The sequence below is a fragment of the Molossus molossus genome, unplaced genomic scaffold (genome assembly GCF_014108415.1).
Source record: "Molossus molossus isolate mMolMol1 unplaced genomic scaffold, mMolMol1.p scaffold_m16_p_12, whole genome shotgun sequence".
In the NCBI taxonomy this organism is placed as follows: domain Eukaryota; kingdom Metazoa; phylum Chordata; class Mammalia; order Chiroptera; family Molossidae; genus Molossus; species Molossus molossus.
Window position 1 is genome coordinate 8,330,276 of NW_023425347.1, and position 9,191 is coordinate 8,339,466.

General features: G+C 40.9%; 1 pseudogene; it reads left to right on the forward strand.

Annotated features, from left to right (window-relative positions):
• Positions 1–7,891: 7,891 nt before the first annotated feature.
• On the forward strand, positions 7,892–8,787 carry LOC118626186 (annotated as a pseudogene).
• The last annotated feature ends 404 nt before the right edge of the window (positions 8,788–9,191 follow it).

Here is a 9,191-nt window from a genome sequence, read left to right on the forward strand (position 1 = left end):
ACCATCCTGTGTGGCTGCAATGCTGCAAAAGCTCTGAGCACCTTCCATATCCTGAGTATCTTCACACAGTTCCAGTTCAGTCCACCCTCCTTCTGCCAGAGCCCAAGGTAAGTGGCTATAGGTAATTTAGCGCTCTGTCCTGGTTCTCTGTGCTGTGGAGCAGACTTGGGATTTAAACCTTGAGGGCACTGGTCACAGCTAAGACCCCTGCTGTCTGTGGGCTCTCAGTCCCCCTCTTGCACATCCACAATTCTACCAGAATCGATTCAGTGTCTTTGGTTATGTGGTTATCGCAAGCTTCTTTTCAGTTGCTTTTTCCTGATCATTTGTCTTTATTTTAGTTGTAATTCCAGTTTGGTCCTGGAAGATGGTCTGTATAGCTTCCATTCAGTCCACCACCATTTTGTAGAATCTCTGATGTTTTGTTGTTGTTGTTGTTGTTGTTTTAACTAACTGAGGCTTCAGTGAAGGGAGGATGGTATACACTCTTTTTTGTTTTTTAAATAATAATAAACTCATAGATGTAAGTGGATGGTGTTGTGTTTTGATGCATCAGAGATATTGGTCACATTGGTTTTCAAACTATCTCATCTCCTTTGACCTCTTTAGTTTGGGTGTGAATTCTCGTGGTCTTTAACAGCACCCTAGCTATCTGGGGAGACAAGATGATTCAGGTTCACCTTCCAAATCTCCCCCTTAGACCTAGAGTTATCCATTTTTCCAAGGAGCTGTGTGTGTGTGTGTGTGTGTGTGTAACAACATATTTTTTTATTAATTAATTAATTAATTAATTTTTGTTACAGATGTTTCTCCTTTCCCCCCCCACTGATTCCCCCTCCCTCTCCCTCCCTGCCCTTTCCCCAGTTTGTTGTCCATGTCCACTGTTCATGCATACATGAATATAAGTTCTGTGGTTTATCTCTCCCCCACCACCCCCTCTTTTGGGGATTGTCAGTCTGTACCCCACTTCCACATCTCTGGGACTATCCCATTCCTTTTGGGGATTGTCAGTCTGTACCCCACTTCCACATCTCTGGGACTATCCCATTCCTCAGACTGTTATGTTCATTATATTCCACAAATAAGTGAGATCATATGATACTTGTCGTTCTCTGTTTGGCTTGTTTCACTTAGGATAATACTTTCCAGGTCCCTCCATGTTGTCTCAAAGGATAAGAGATCTTTCTTTCTTACAGCTGCATAGTACTCCATTGGAACAACATTTTAAGACCACAATCTGGGAGCCAGGAGTTACTCATTGCTACTGGGTTGGAATTCTTTATAGGACTTTTCATTACACAGACCAGAAAATTTTTAAAAAATTTTTTAAGGAGCCGGAAAAATGGCGGCGGAGTGAACGGAAGCTACACAGACCATCCCAGAACCAAACTGGAATTACAACTATAAAACAGACAAATCGAAGGGAAAAACCAACAGAAAATCAGCTTGCGAGGATCATATAACGAGGGACACTGACTCCATCCTGGTAGGCTTGCGAAGACGCAAGACAGGGGCTGGGAGCCCACGGTCGGCAGCTCGACAGCGGCCTCAGCTGGGAGCAGCGCCCTCGGGTTACACTCCCAGGCGGCTCCACAGCGCAGAGCCAGGACAGAGGCTGAAACAGCCACAGCCACTCACCTTGGGCTCCGGCAGAGGGAGAGCAGACTGGACTGGAGCTGTGTCGGGACACTCGGGATCTGGAGGGAGCTCAGAGCTTTGGCTGAGTGCAGCCACGCAGGGCAGTGGCCACATTGCTCCTTCCCAGGGCTCTGAGAGAGGCAGCAGCCCCTCCCTCTGAGATCCAACCCCACCCTGTGGGCCATTGAAGTGCTAATTGAGGCTCACTAAAAACCAGCATCTGCCCCACCCTCCTGAAAGCTCCTTGTGCTGAGCACCTGAGGGAGTTTTTCAATCAACTGACAACCCAAAACTCTTCAAGTAACCTGGACTGCTAGCCTCAGGCAAAAAGCTAGAGGATAACAGTACCTTTCCTGGGCTGGTAACTTTAACCAGGAAAGTAAGACTTGACAGTGGTGTTCAACGTGGGTCCTCCCTCGCTCATCTAAACACAGGAGAGGGAGCCACAAACAGCAGAACACCAACACCCACAGGGAAAACTTGACAGGCTCCAAAGCCCACAGTGATAGCCAAAATGGTGAAACACAGAAACAGAAGCCAAATGAAAGAGCAAGATACGTCCACCGAAGATGAGATCAATGTGGAGCAATTAGACATGTTAACAGAGCTAGAATTCAGAGCCATGATCTTGAGGAAGCTGAACACATGAGTAAGGACATAGAGACACTGAAAATAAGCCAATTGGAAGTTAAAAACCAACAAGAAGAGATAAAAAAATGACATATCAGAAATGAAAAACACATTGGAAGGTTTAAAAAGCAGAGTAGAGGAAGCTGAGGATCGGATCAGTGAATTAGAAGACAGGGTAGAAAAAATCAACCAATCAGAAAAACAAAAGGAAAAAACTATTTAAAAACAGGAAGACAGCTTAAGAGAACTATGGGACAACTGGAAACGTAAATAATATTTGCATCATAGGAGTCCCCGAAGAAGAAGAAAATGAGCAAGGCATAGAGAATATATTAAAAAAAAATAGTGAGAGAAAACTTCCCTAATTTGAAGGAAGAAGGCATTCAAGCATTCAAGTTCAAGAAGCACAGAGAGTCCCAAGTAACAACCCAAACAGGCCCACACCAAGACACATAGTAATTAAAATGCCACAAATTAAAGACAAAGAGAGAATCCTAAAAGCAGCAAGAGATAAGCAACAGGTTACCTACAAAGGGAAACCCATAAGGCTCTCAGCTGACTTCTCACAAGAAACACTACAGGCCAGAAGAGAATGAAATGAAGTAATCAAAGTAATGAAAAACAAGAATCTGAATCCAAGACTACTCTACCCAGCAAGGCTATCATTCAAAATAGAAGATCAAATAAAGAGCTTCCCAGACAAAAAAAAAGACTAAGGGAATACATTAGCACCAAACCAGCACTGCAAGAAATGTTAAAAAGACTGCTGTAATTAGCAGTAGAAATGGGAAGAAAAATAGAACCACACTAAACAAAAATGGCAATAAATAAGTACATATCAATAATCACCTTAAACGCAAATGGATTGAATGCTCCCATAAAAAGACACAGAGTAGCTGATTGGATAAGAAAGCAGGACTCTTCTATATGTTGTTTACAAGAGACCCGCCTCTCAACAAAAGACTCACATGGGTTGAAAGTGAAGGGATGGAAAAAAATTTTCCAAGCTAATGGAAAGAAAGAAAAGCTGGGGTAGCAATTCTCATATCTGATGAAATAGATTTCAAAATGAAGACCATAACTAGAGACAAAGACGGCCACTACATAATATTTAAAGGATCTATCCAACAGGAAGATATAACCTTAATAAACATATATGCACCCAATATAGGAGCACCAAAATATATTAAAAATCTTCTGGAGGACTTCCAAGAAGAAATCATCAACAATACAATCATAGCAGGGGACTTCAACACCCCGTTGACAACACTGGATAGATCCTCTAGGCAAAAAATTAGCAAGGAAACAGAGACTCTAAATGAAGCACTAGACCAAATGGATTTAATAGATATCTACAGAGAATTACACCACAAAACTACAGAATACACATTCTTAAGTGCACATGGGACATTCTCAAAGATAGACCACATGATAGGACACAAACTAAATCTCTACAAGTTCAAGAAGATTGAAATCATACCAAGCATCTTCTCAGATCACAATGGCATGAAACTAGAAGTCAATTGCAACAAGAACATGCAAAGACATTTCAACACATGGAGGCTAAATAGCATGTTATTAAACAATGAATGGGTCACCAAGGAGATCAAGGAAGAAATTACAAACTTCCTGGAAACCAATGAAAATGAAGACACAACAACACAAAATCTATGGGATGCAGCGAAAGCAGTTCTGAGAGGGAAGTTCATAGCACTACAGGCCTACCTCAAAAAACAAGAAAAATTTCTAATTGGCCCTGGCCGGTTTGGCTCAGCGGTTAGAGCGTCGGCCTGCGGTCCGGAGAGACCCGGGTTCGGTTCCCGCTAAGGGCACGTACTTCGGTTGCAGTTTGTCCCCGGCCCTGGTTGGTCGTGCGGGTGGCAGCCACTCGATGTGTCCCTTCACGTCGATGTGTCTCTCTCTCTCTCCCTTCCTCTCTCTCCCTCCCACTCTATCTGTACAAAAAATGGAAAAATATCCTCGGGTGAGGATAAAAAAAAAAAAAAAAAAAATTTCTAATTGACTGTCTAACCTCACAACTTAAAGAATTAGAAAGCAAAGCAAAAGAAAACCCCAGAGCAAGTAGAAGGAAGGGAATAGTAAAGATCAGAGCAGAAATAAATGACATAGAGACAAAAAAAAAAAAAAAAAAAAAAAAAAAAACCCAATTCAAAGGATCAATGAAACAAAGAGCTGGTTTTTTGAAAAGATAAACAAGATTGATGGACCCTTAGCTAGACTCACCAAGAAACAAAGAGAGAGAACCCAAATACACAAAATCAGAAATGAAAGAGGAGAAGTAACAACCAACACCATGGAAATACAAAAGATCGTTAACAACTACTACGAAAAACTATATGGCAACAAATTTGACAATCTAAGCGAAATGGACAAATTTCTAGAAACACACAGTCTCCCAAAACTATTCCCGGAAGAGATAGAAAACTTGAACAGACCAATAACAACTAAGGAAATTGAAGAGGTAATCAAGACTCTCCCAGCAAACAAAAGCCCAGGCCCAGATGGCTTCACAGGGGAGTTTTACCGAACATTCAAAAAAGAACTAACACCATTCTCCTCAAACTATTTCAAAAAATTCAAGAAGAAGGAAGACTTCCAAACACGTTCTATGAGGCCAGCATAATTCTAATTCCAAAACCAGAAAAAGACACTACGAAGAAAGAAAACTACAGGCCAATATCCCTGATGAACATAGACACCAAAATCCTGAACAAAATATTAGCAAAAAGGATCCAGAAATACATCAAAAAAAATTTTCACCATGACCAAATGGGATTCATTCCAGGGATGCAAGGCTGGTACAATATTCGCAAATCAATAAACGTGATACACCACATAAACAAAATGAAGAATAAAAACCACATGATCATATTAATAGATGCTGAAAAAGCATTCGACAAAATCCAGCATCCATTTTTGATAAAAGCACTCAGCAATGTGGTAATAGAGGGATCGTATCTCAACATAATAAAGGCCATATATGAAAGACCTACAGCCAACAGCATACTCAATGGACAGAAATTAAAAACATTTCCATTAAGAACAGGAACAAGACAGGGATGTCCACTTTCTTCACTCTTATTTAACATTGTACTGGAAGTCTTAGCCACAGCAATCAGACATGAAGAAAAAATAAAAGGAATCCAAATTGGAAAGGAGGAAGTGAAACTGTCATTATTTGCAGATGACATGATACTATATATAGAAAACCCCAAAGACTCCATCAAAAATCTACTCGACTTAATAAATGAATTTGGAAAAGTAGCAGGATACAAAATTAACGTCAAGAAATCGACAGCATTCTTGTATACCAATGATGAACTCACAGAAAGAGAAACTGAAAAAACAATCCCATTTACCATCGCGCCAAAAAAATTACGATACCTAGGAATAAACTTAACCAAAGAAGTAAAGGACCTATTTGCAGAAAACTACAGGTCATTGAAAAAAGAAATAGAGGAAGATATAAAAAAGGGGAAGCACATACCCTGTTCATGGATAGGAAGAATTAACATCATTAAAATGTCCCTACTACCCAAAGTAATCTATAGATTCAATGCAATCCCCATCAAAATACCAACGACATATTTCATAGAACTAGAACAAATACTTCAAAAGTTCATATGGAACCAAAGAAGACCCCGAATAGCCACAGCAATCTTGAGAAAGAAGGACAAAATAGGTGGGATCACAATACCAGATATCAGGTTATATTACAAAGCGACTGTAACCAAAACAGCCTGGTACTGGCACAAGAACAGGCATATAGACCAGTGGAACAGAACTGAAAACCCAGAAATGGACCCAAGGCAATACGCTCAATTAATATTTGACAAAGGTGGCAAGAGCATACAGTGGAGTAAAGACAGCCTCTTTAATAAATGGTGTTGGGAAAATTGGACAGCTACATGCAAAAAAATGAAACTAGACCATCAACTTACACCATACACAAAAATAAACTCAAAAGACTTAAATGTGACCCGTGAATCCATAAAAATTCTAGAAGAAAATGTAGGCAACAAAATTTTGGACATCATATGGAGCAGAATTTTCACTGATACATCACCTAAGGCAACAGAAATAAAGGAGAAAATGAACACATGGGACTACATCAAACTAAAAAGCTTCTGCACAGCAAAAGAAACAATCATCAAAATGGAAAGGCAACCCACTATATGGGAGAACATCATTGCCAATGATGTATCAGATAAGGGGTTAATTTCCAATATATATAGAGTGCTTATACAACTCAACAAAAGGAAGACAAAGAACCCAATTAAAAAATGGGCAGATGAGCTGAATAGACACCTCTCCAAACAGGACATACAAATGGCCAAGAGACATGAAGAAATGCTCAACATCACTAATCATCAGAGAGATGCAAATTAAAACAACAATGAGGTATCACCTCTCACCTGTCAGAATGGCGGCCATCAACAAATCATCAAACAACAAGTGTTGGCGAGGGTGTGGAGAAAAGGGGACTCTAATACACTGCTGGTGGGAATGCAGACTGGTGCAGCTGCTATGGAAAACAATATGGTGCTACCTCAAAAAATTAAAAATTGAACTTCCATTTGACCCAGTGATCCCACTGCTGGGAATATACCCTAAGAAGCCTGAAACACCAATCAGGAAGAATATATGTACCCCCATGTTCATAGCAGCACTATTTACAATAGCTAAGATCTGGAAACAGCCCAAGTGTCCACCAGTGGACGAATGGATAAAAAAGCAGTGGTACATATACACAATGGAGTACTATGCAGCGGTAAGAAAGAAAGATCTCTTATCCTTTGAGACGACATGGAGGGACCTGGAAAGTATTATCCTAAGTGAAAGAAGCCAAGCAGAAAACGACAAATACCACATGATCTCACTTATATACGGAATATAATGAACATAACAGTCTGAGGAATACAGTAGACCCAGACACATGGAAGTAGGGCACAGACTGACATCCCTCAGAAGAGGGGGTGGGGGGATGGGGGGGTGGGAAGAGATAAACCACAGAACTTATATGCATGTATGCATGACCAATGGACATGGACAACTAAGCCGGGGACGGGGCGGAGGTGGGGTGGGGTGGGGGTTGCCAATGGGGTAAAAAGGTAAAATATCTGTAACAAAAAATAAATAAATAATTCATAAAAAAAGAAAAAGAAAAAAAAATTTTTTTTAAGTGTATCATTTTCTAAAATTATTAATTACATATCAAGTTAAGGCAAAGATAAGAAACCATCCTCAATTATATGGCTATGTACTGAATCTTGTGGGGCTTATTTGCAAAACAAGCAAATGCAATAACAACTCTGTTGGTCTGGAGCAGCAAACTAGTATCATTGTCTTTTTACAAAGTTTCCATATATTACAGACATATTTTAGCTTTCGAAGTGCCTATGCTATTTGTTTCCCAAAATAAAAAGGCGAATGCAGATTCACACTCTATCATTGTGTTGAAACAAAGTTTCTGTTTGTTCAATGGGAGAACACAGAAAAGTACATAAAAGAAAATGATCTCATGCTACTAAAGGTTTCCCCATGCTAATGAACAAGGAGATGAAATAAGAAAGAAATGGAGTTCTTTTTCCCATCTTGCAAGATGGCGGGGGGAAAACCGTAGAAGCCGGATACTAAGGAGAAGAAACCTGATAGTAAAAAGAAGAAACCTGGAGCCAAGAAGGCTGATGCTGGTGGCAAGGTTAAGAAGGGTAACCTCAAACCAAGACACCTAAGAAAGGGAAGCCCCACTGCAGCCGAAACCCTGTCCTAGTCGGAGGAATTGGCAGATATTCCTGGTCGGCTATGTATTCTTAAAAGGCCATGTACAAGAGGAAGTATTCCGCAACTAAATCCAGGATTGAAAAGAAAAAGAAGAGAAAAGTTCTTGCTACTGTCACAAAACCAGTTGGAGGCAACAAGAATGGTGGTACCTGAGTGGTTAAACTTTGCAAAATGCCAAATATTATCCTACTGAAGATGTGCCTCGAAAGCTGTTGAGCCATGGCAAGAAACCTTCAGTCAGCATGTGAGAAAACTGCGGACCAGCATCACTCCCAGGACCATTCTGATCATCCTCACTGGGCACCACAGAGGCAAGAGGATGCTTTTCCTGAAGCAGCTGAGCAGTGGCTTGCTACTTGTGACTGGACCTCTGTCCCTTAATCGAGTTCCTCTGCATAGAACACATCAGAAATTTGTCATTGCCACCTCCACCAAAATTGATATCAAAATTGATATAGTGGTGTGAAAATCCCCAAACATCTCACTGATGCTTACTTTAAGAAGAAGAAGCTGTGCAAACCCAGGCACCAGGAGGGTGAGATCTTCGGCACACAGAAAGAGAAATACAAGATTACAGAGCAGCGCAAGGTTGAGCAGAAAGTCGTGGACTCACAAATTCTGCTAAAAATCCAAGTTGCTCCTCAGCTCCAGGGCTACCTCCACTCTGCGTTTGCTCTCACAAGTGGGCTTTATCCTCATAAAATGGTGCTCTAATTTTTGTTTTACAAAGAACCTAATTAAATAACTGATCTATTGTTAAAAAAAGAAAGAAAGAAAGAAATGATCTTTGCTTCGTTGAAAATAACATTGCTAGGCACTTGGATGGTATACAGCCTGTGTATGCAAATATAGTTCTCACTTGTATGGCATCATTAAGTATCAATGAAGCCATACAAGTGAGTAGAACTATATTTTGTATTTCTATCAATGAAACATAACAAAAGCCTCCGCTGCCACCCCGCCCCAGTCCTGCGAACCCTGATGCCTGCTAAGCCCTCCGCTGGTGCCTCAAGAGCTGGCACGGACTGACTCAACTGCACGCTGCTACCCAGGCTGAGTCCTGCAAACTCTGCGTGCTAAACCCTCGGCTGGTGCCGCACAGACTCGCAGGGACCAGG